This window comes from Cibotium barometz, chromosome 61 (assembly GCF_041138505.1).
Source record: "Cibotium barometz isolate CiBa-2024 chromosome 61, ASM4113850v1, whole genome shotgun sequence".
Lineage (NCBI taxonomy): Eukaryota > Viridiplantae > Streptophyta > Polypodiopsida > Cyatheales > Cibotiaceae > Cibotium > Cibotium barometz.
The window spans coordinates 23,490,028-23,500,039 of record NC_141106.1 but is presented as its reverse complement, the minus strand read 5'-3'; positions in this window follow the sequence as shown (position 1 = coordinate 23,500,039).

The following is a 10,012-nucleotide window of genomic DNA, read 5'->3' as shown; positions in this document are numbered from 1 at the left end:
GTTGCACACTAGGCGGTGGAGAAGTAGTGTACGTGATCGCGTCTACATTTTCGAGCACCCTTCAGGCTCATGGGTGCTGTCTGAGGTGGAGGAGACAGGATTGTAGCCCGAAGAGTGGATCGACGAGCTTCGGGGCAAGGACACATGGATACTTTGTCCATGGTGGTTAGACTACCCAGAGGGGGAGTTTCCTCCAGAGAGGAGGTAGAGCAATTTGAGAGTACGTTTCCTTGTGCGTAGTATTTAATTTGTACAAGGTATGAAGCCTATTTTTGGGAGTTTACAGTTCTAATGTTGGTTGAATGTAGTGGCCATAAAGGGCAAGAAGCCTGCCACCACCGAGCAAGAATTGACCCCCGTGAGTGAAGAAAAAGGGTAAGAAATCCACACCTCCATCATCCCAAAAAAAGTCACAGCCAAACAAGGAAGGGGATGACTCAGATGAGGAATCTGAGGACAACCATTCCAAGGATAGGTGATGAGCATGAAGATGAGCGCCAGTCCCATGCACACAGGGCAAAGAGCAGGTGACCCCTTCGCATGGCGAGACCCAAGAGCAGGGGTTGAAGAGTTTAAAAGATGACGAGGTGGACCTCTTGGGATCTAGTAAGTAAACTTAACATGTTAAAGCATTCATTAGATCATTTATTCATCAACCCTCATAACATGTATTTGGTGTTATTATGTAAATGTAAACTACCGTCCCATCGTGGTGAACCCCCTACACTTAGTTTTGAGCTCAAACATTGATCACCTCCGTCTCACGCTTATGGGAAAGCGAAAACACAGGTACGATCTCTTAGTAGTGCGAGTGACTCTCTCCATTCATCGCTCGTCATTATAGCGTTTGTAATCCCCTTACATGCTTTGTTGTTCCATGAATCTTGCAGTATTGATGATTCATGGGATCTCTGATGAGGTGGGGAAGCATGGACGCCTTCGATAACCTTGGAGGAATGCGCTTGGTGTGGGCTGATTTTCCTACAGATACGTGTCTCCACAAGGGCGCTTTAGAGGTTCCTGAGTGGAATGTTTTTCGGGAGATACTTAAGGAGTCTGCTTTTATGCTTACTGCAGAGTTCCTACATGCTAATGGCACTATGGTGTGCACTCTACATGCAGAGCACTTGGGGTTTGCAATGTGGGAGGTAGGAACTTGGAACTTCACATTACGAAGGACTTTGTTCTTGCGCGTCTCGAGATATCTCTATGTCATGTCAGAAGATGTCCAAGAAGAGGTGAGTGTAGGATTCTTTGGTTTTTGTGAAAGTCAAGCTCAATGATTTCCCTCCCTAAAGTACTTACTACTGTGTGCAAGTAGGTCTCTATTATGGTCATCGCTATCTTCATGCACCCTAGTGAGAGTATGTCCACTCGTCCTAAGTATAATAGGCGGGGAGGCGAGGTAGCTATAGATTGCAGAGGTTTTGAGGTTGGCGATGCTTGGAGCCGAAAGTAGAGGAGGAAACCTCCCCATACCAATTGGATATAGACGGGGATCCCATCCGATATACTGTTGAGCGTAGCGAGCCTTTCGCAAGGTAATCATGTGCACGATTCAAGTAGTGAAATCGTTATATAATCAATGTCTTAGACATTGTCGTCTATTTGTACATTGGTAATTGTGGGTTTCTACTATGGCAAGTGGTTACTCGGGACGTTCATTGATCGTGGCGGGGATGCTGACCTAGACTTCTTTGCTGGTACTGGGTCCATGGCTAAAGCATGCAAGACATTGCAACGACATTGCATCAGCAATGGAGAGCGACAAGATGTGCCTTAGTTCATGTCTACGACCACTTGCCGATGTGCACGATGATTTGGGTAACCGGTTTTTTAGGGGTGAGGTCAGTGAGATTATTCAACGAGAACAGTAGGTGGATGTGGGGGCACCATATCATCCAATCCTCCCAGTACCCATGAGCCCAACATAGTCTAGTGCTTTGTCATGGCCACCTGCTGGTGTTCGAATGGAGCCCCGATATCGACATGTCTTGCCACATACATCCCCCGTAGCTTTGTTTGCAGTTCCCTCATGGGCACCATGGCCTGATTTTGCAAGGCCACTTTTTCCACCTGCACTTGCACAATTTGGTAGAGGTCCCTACCCCATACCACCTCCCTTCTTCCACCGGGGAGTCTGACGTTCATATTGATGGATTTCAGTAACTTGTAATGTTTAAAATATATTGGTTTTAGACATCATTGTTTGAAATATATTGGTTTTAGACATCATTGTTGTTCACTCATATTACGACAATGGCCATGTTTTTGGCTTCTTTCATGGCTTAGATTTTTGAGAGAGATGATGCAATTGGAGTGAGATCTCAACAACATGAGAGAGAGAGAGAGAGAGAGAGAGAGAGAGAGAGAGAGAGAGAGAGAGAGCGTATGATGGAGACATTAAAACAATAACAATTGTGATCAAAGTATTTTTGGTTATGCTTAAAACAAGAATTCTAGTGCTCGAAAAAGCAAATTTTTATTCCTTTTGAAGTTATAAAAACAGTAGAGATTGCCTTCTTCTAAACACCTCCCATACCACTCTCCCCTCATATCTTGATATTGCAACAGAGTCCTTGAGTGTGAACTCTATGGTTATGGCTTCATCTAGTAATCCCTCGAGCTTTTGACATCATTGAAGAGGCAAAGGAGGATCCTCTAAGAGCTAAAGTTTCCACCTTCATTCACAAGCTAGGGTAGATGGAAAAGGTGTAAGTGTTTGCCATGTAATGTTGTGGCCTTGTAAGTTTTCTAGGGAATATAAAATGGAAGTTTAAGATCATAATAGGGTGACTTTTAAACGAGTTGCAATGGTAGTTATAACTTGATATGCATTGATAGTTGTAAATGAGTTGCAAAGTGTATAGTGCTCTTGTATCCATCCACTCCTCTCCTCTACTATCACCATGAGTCATAATGTTCGAGACCATAGAGAGCTAATAGACACTTAGAAGTGTAGAGAGAGAAACCACTCGCCTAAACACCAAAAAGAGCTCGCTCAAAAATGCTCGCCAAAAAAATATACCCCATCCCGAGCTACCCATAGTACTTGCTTGCAAACACCAAAATGGTTGTAACTTGAGCCTCTGGTATTGGAATTGGAAACTTTTTAGTTCAAAATGAAGCTACCAAATATCTCTTTCAAGATATGTAAGCGGCTCTAAAACATCCCCATCTACTTTAGACTAAATTAGGGTTTAGTACCCTGCTATATAAGTGGTCCAAACGGCTAATCCAAGTTTAGTGAGCTATAGCTTTTCACATCTACAATGATGAGGGAAATGTGTGTGCCACCCTGGATCACGCTTTCTAAATGTGCTATACCTCTTTGTTTTGGGATTTGTGCCGCACTCCCACTTTCGAGTACATTGCTCAAACGAACTCCAATCGGGGTGTACTGCTTTGAAGGTCCACATTGACTACTACAATGGTTATAATTAGTTTATTTGAGATTATGTGTGGTATTTATGTGTAATCATGTGAGTATTATTGTGATAATCTATTTTAGGGAAATTTTTTTAGTAATCATTAATGTCGTATGAGAATGTTCTAAATAAATAATTAAGAAAAATTTCCTTTTTTTTCCTTCCTATGGTATCATTATCTAGATAATGTGGAAAAGATTAGCTTTATGTGGGCTTGGCAGAGAGAGAGAGAGAGAGAGAGAGAGAGAGAGAGAGAGAGAGAGAGAGAGAGTATGCATTAATAACATGATAGCTTTACCACAAGACTTAAACTTTCCATATTTGGGTGTTTGTTTGTTGTGCATGACTATTATCTTCAGGTCACATATCTCTCATAGACCAATGCACCAAGCTAATTATAGATCTAGCTTAATACATCACATGACAATGGGCCTTAAACACCAACACCTTAGTGCCTTGGCCCTATCTACTAGCATGCCTATTAATGCTCTTGGATTTAATGGGGTTGGCTCTCCAAAGCAATAGTTGCAGAGGCATCTGATCTATAGTGACCAATTTGTGGAAGCGATAACTCAACTTAGGGTGGAGACAATGATGAGTATGATTTTTTCCTCATATTTCATGTCTTTAATGTAGGGATTTTAGTATGATGTTATAGAAGCCTTCATAAGAGAGCCTCTTTTATACATGATGACATATACATAGAATGCATTGAATATTGGTTTACATTTTATGCTCATATCATTATGGATGCTAAATGCTTAAAGGCATTAGTACTTTAATTTGTACTATTATTATGGATGCTATAAGCTAAAAGATATTATAGTACTTTAATTTGTAGCTAATGCAATTTTGAGATATCCTTTAAGATATGTAGATGAGCTCAATAGAGAGTTTCATAGTGATGATACCCGTTATGCCTTTGCTTTCAAAAAAAATTTGTTTGAAAGATGAGACTTTTTGGGAAAGGAACTTTCAACAATGAGAACATTTGTTGATACACACTAGAAGAGGATGAGGGAATAATCACATGAATGTAGCTAATCCACTAGTGAGAGAATGGTGTACAACACTAAGTGAATGTTGTAGGAGTGCCGCAGTACAGCACGCAGTTGTATCTGCATTGTGTATAGCTGCATAATACTGAGATGAAATTCCAGAGGCATATCTGAGAGTAGAATATCCCCATAGACACCTGCTGCCGAGATAAAATTTGTTGGTTTGTGGTGGGATGTAATATAGGTGCCTAAGAGAGAGACCAATTATTGTACTAATGTGTGTTAGTTTGTGTGTTAGAAGAGGTAATATATGTGTGTGCCCAAGAGAGACCAATCGTGGTGCACCTTCATTTTCGAGGAGGACTAAGATTGACATGATCATATTTAGAAAGAAGAACGCACATGAAAAACATGAGATTAACATTTCTAATTGAGAAAATGAATAATGTACTAGGGTGAGCTTGGCCTAACATATTGGCTGTATCTTCAATTAAATCTATACATCTAATTGATCTATCTCAAGATCCATATCATCCACCCATTGCAAGATCAACAAAAAGATCTATGCCACTGTATTGGTACTCCACATCATCATCATCATTGGTATGTTTAGATTTGATTGCACATTTGATTGCTTCATCCTCATCTTGAATAGGGACACTTTCATCTTCATTGATTGGTGGCATCTCGCTCAGCATCTTGCACTTGATCCTCTGCATGTTCATTTTCAACTCCCACTTCATTCATGAGCTCTTCAACATCCGCCTCTTGAAAAATACTCTTTGAATAAGGAGTAACTTCTACGATATATACCATTATTTCTTATTATGTAGGTCTAGTTGAAACAAAACCTAGTACGAAAGAACACACAAAGTGTTAATTAAACATGCACAAAGAACTATATAATGAAAGGTTGAACAAAATATTTATGGTTAGATTTTACTTGTTCACAATATTGAGATAACACAAATCTCTCTCTCTCTCTCTCTCTCTCTCTCTCTCTCTCTCTCTCTCTCTGTCTCTCTCTCTCTGCCAAAACTTTTTAGAGTCACCCATAAATCCATTTGGATGCTTTTGCATGGTTTCTGTAGGACCTTGACATGCCAGATCCTTGAGCCATTTCACGTCTGATATGTAAATGTGGAATGTCATGAATCCAACCTTTTGAACATTTTGAATCATGCCATAATAATTACGCATTTATCCACTCCCTTGCTTAAAAATTGCCATAACACCACAATCTAAAGTATTTATCTTTTTATATATACATTGAGTGTACAGAAGTGTTTTCCCTTGGACCACATGGCATTGTAAACCTTATACTATCACCAAAGCCAAATGAATTACATATATGAAGATGAATAACCATATAATGTGATTATATTTGGATTATTTTAGAGATATCGAGGCACACTTACTTGAGGCTCACATCTTTTCTCCCTTTTCCATTTCTTCATCAAGCCATTCAATGCTACAATCTTTTGGAAGTGATGCAAGGTTAGGTGGAAATGGGAAGCATCTCAAATGCATCCTAAATCCTCTTCTCTTCTCATTTCTAATCATTCTTACCTCTTCATACCTTACCCCCTTTGGTCCTCCCACCACCAGACCCACTCACATTAGTGTGGCTGTCTCTTGCACATGGCTTTGCCTCTTGAGTACCCACAATCCCCAATTTAAACACTAGATGTTGTCCATGTGTGTCTGAATGGTTAGGAGACAACTTATGTAGAGTTGACACATCCTGCAAGGTAGGATGCATGTTAGTATGGGCCGACTGGTTGCACTCTTAGGTAGAAGGAGATCTTCCTAGGATAACTTGTCCTTATATTTCTTGGCCCTTTGCCCAAAGGACCTCAGATGGGTCTAGAAGCATAGGTCTAAGTTATAATCCAATCGGATGGTTTAATTAGTTACTGGGTCCATTTGGACTAGTTGTAAGGTGGTGGCCATAGGACCTCATTGGGGTGTGGATGCATAGGTCTAAGTTATACTCTAATATGGGTCAAATCAGATTGTTTAATCAGTAAGTGGATTATTTATACTCTAATATGGGTCCAATTAGATTGTTTAATGAGTAAGTGGATCCATTTGGACTAGTTATATAAGGTGGTGGACATAGGACCTCCTATGGGTTTGGTAGCATAGGTCCAAGTTATAGGTCATCCAATTGGATGGTCGCTTCTGTTTACAATGAGTATTACATGCTTCTGTTTACAATGAGTATTACATGCACTAAATCTCAGCTCAAATTATTCTCACTGTAGTAGTAACTTCATGGTTAACCAAAGACCAATAAGAACGTATGCTGCAAGTCATTTTCTTGTAAGGATAGTGGCAAATCACATTCTTAGTGAGATCAAGAAACAAGTCGGTTGTGTGAGGGGGAGCGTAAGCTCTTCTCACTAGAGCAAGGATACTTTATCATTATCTATGTGTGGAAGAAGATGAACAATAATGATAGCAGCAATTGACTATGAGTAAAAGTGGCTTGATTATGTTGGAATCAAAATTGTGTGAGCCATTGAATGTATCAACATGTGTAGAGGTGGCTACATCCACAAGCTTTGTTTTTGAATAAGCAGCCAATCTTCGTGAGCTACACAAAATCTTTGTGAGCCACGACACTCCAATTGTATGAGCTAGAAAGTGAGCAACTACAGTTGTGTAAGCAGCTCAACTAAGTGGTAAAGGCTATAATAGCAACTCAATGTGGAAACCATCTTATGCAAGTCGAGCAAACTTTTAGTCAAAGCATCTAGCTTCTTATTGGTGGTACATTGACATCCAATAGCAAGAGATATCTCATTCATTGGTTTCTTAAGTTATAAGATCCTTGGTGGCTAGATAAATTTTAGCTCTCACATAGAATGGAGGCATGGACTCACACATACACAATGCTCAAAGACAAGAGAGTGTGAGGGAGATTGGCAAGCTCAATGAAGAGAGATAAAGCTTTCTATAAGTATAAAGAGAAAGTATAAATGAACAAGCAACCCTAAATTCTGAATGAGGTTTCTTATATACTAGCTAACCCTAAGGTGCCCGTTCACACGTGGATAGCCATGGGGAAAACCCTAGTCGGACAAAAGTGCCTATGGCATAAGTGCATGACCTCACAATGTAGTATTGCTAAATATCTAACAAACCCCCCTATAGTATAAATGTGAGGTTTACAAAGATTGCAGATCAGTCTCTAAAGGGAAGAGGCACAAACCTTTATAGAAGGCCTCAAACTTTTCACGTGATAAGGTTTTAGTGAAAAGATCCACCACATTGTCATGTGTACTTCAATAGATCATATTAATCTCTCCTGTATGGAGCCTCTCTCTGACATAGTGATAATGCACTTCAATGTGCTTGGTCCTGGCATGAAAGACATGATTCTTTGAAATTTCCATTGTGCTATGACTGTGAGTGTGAGAATAGGAGTAGGGGTCTATGAAGGGACACAAATATCCTCCATCAATCTTCTCAACCATACACATTTAATTGTCATAGGGAATGTTGCTCTATATTTAGCTTCATAGGATGATGCTGCCACAATTGGTTGTTTATTTTTTGGCTAAGATATGCACATATTACCAAGAAAGAAACAATTTCTAGATATGGATTGTCATGTATCATAATTGTTTACCTTATTGGAATCACTAAAGACCTGCAGTTCTAAATCACCCCCCTTGGCGTAGAACAATCCAAGATCTTGAGTGCCTTGTAAGTATAAAAAGATACATTTAACTACCTGCTGCCAATGCTTAGTGCTTGGGCAATGCATGAACTTTGAAAGCTGTGACACACCCTATTAGATGTCTAGCAGTCAGTTGCACAAATAGATTAGGCATCCAATAGCTTGATCATAAGTGGTTATGTCAAATGGTTCACTGGCATCATGTAGAACAAGCTTTATATTAGGTTCCACTAGTGTAGAGTTTGGTTTGTAACTTTTGATGCTCTTAGCAATACCTTAATGTACTTTAACTACTTAATAACTATACCATCATCTTGCTGTATAAACTGTATACCCAAGTAGTAGTGTAAAAGAGCAAGATCTGACATGAAAATCAATAGATACTGGCACAAGTAATAAACCAGCGAACATGTTTGGAGAATTGGCATAGTCATGCTTATTGAGTTTCTTCATTGGATAGACAGAATTCTGTATAAAATAGCATCCCCACTGACAATAATCTTCTTTCTTTGTAAGAGGATCATAGAGACGATAACATTTTCTTTCAACACTATAACAATAAAAATGCATTTCACTACCTTGTCCAATCGAGCTTAGTTTTGCTTTGTACTGTTAAGAATTCAAGTATGATTTGAATTCATGGTGGGTCAAAGCATATGAGGAACATGAGGAAGCATATTGATTAAGATAATACAAAGAGTGATTAAGCTAATAGTAAGATAATGATAAGTGATTAATCACAAACCCACATAATTTCATTGCATTAGAGTTGATCCAAGTACATCATTTTATAGCTCCCATGGAGCTCCCAACTCTCAAAATGTGTGCACCCTATTGCCAACCATGTGTCCATAAAATGCTCACACTACATGTGCTTCCTTGCACTTTCCATGTGCTACCTTTTTGACCTTTGACTTCACCTTTTACAAATGACCATACAAATCAACCTTTGCCAGTGTACCTTTAGTCTATTCCTTTTCTAATGTGCATGATCCTCCCCTTGCTCTATTCATGTTGAACCGTCACACATTGCATTTCTCAACACTTGCCCTCAATGTGATGAGAGTCTAACACTTAATATGTATTGACCTAATCTACACTCCATACTCATATGGTTGGAGCAGTCCATCTAGGTTGCTCTATGAGCTACAATGTTGGCCTTGTCTTTACATTTTACACACAAGGAGAGTGGGGTTACAACCAGGGAAGCCGTACTCCACATATTATCTAGAAGAGATGATCTGTGTTGCCTCCATCTTGTGAGGCCTCATCTTCTTTCTTTGACATTACATTGGCTGCTTTTTATGCCAATAATCCTTTTCTATGTAACCAATCTTGCCACAATGATGATTGGTTATTTTTATCCTTGGTCCTTCTCTGGTCCTTGGTCTTGGTCCTCTTGAGAAGAGTGCTTTCTCCTCACTGGTGGAATGTCTTCCCTCGAATCCGCTTCTCTTCTTCTATGAGTGCTACTTCCACTCCTACAATGGTTGGATCTGGGAGATTCTTCAAGGTAGCCACCAAGGGTCCATACTCCTCAAGTGTCATGCTTTTTAACAATATGGCTATGGCATCCTCTTCTTCTATTGGTGCCCCAATGCCAGCCAATTATTGAGTTATACTCTTCATTTTTTAAAGGTGTGCTAAAAGGGATTCACTATCCTTAATGTTCACGCCAAAGAATTGTATTTTTAAGCTTATTTTTTACTTCTTTTGCTTTGCCCTAAATAATTTCTCTAGCTCATCTCAAGCACCCTTAGATATATCTTGTGATGTAATGTGATAAATAAATCCATCTCCTAATCCTAATGCAATGATAGTTAATCCCTTTTCATTTCGACTCAACCATTTGTTCTTTTCATCTCCTTCATCCTCTGGACATTTTTCCCTTCCATTTA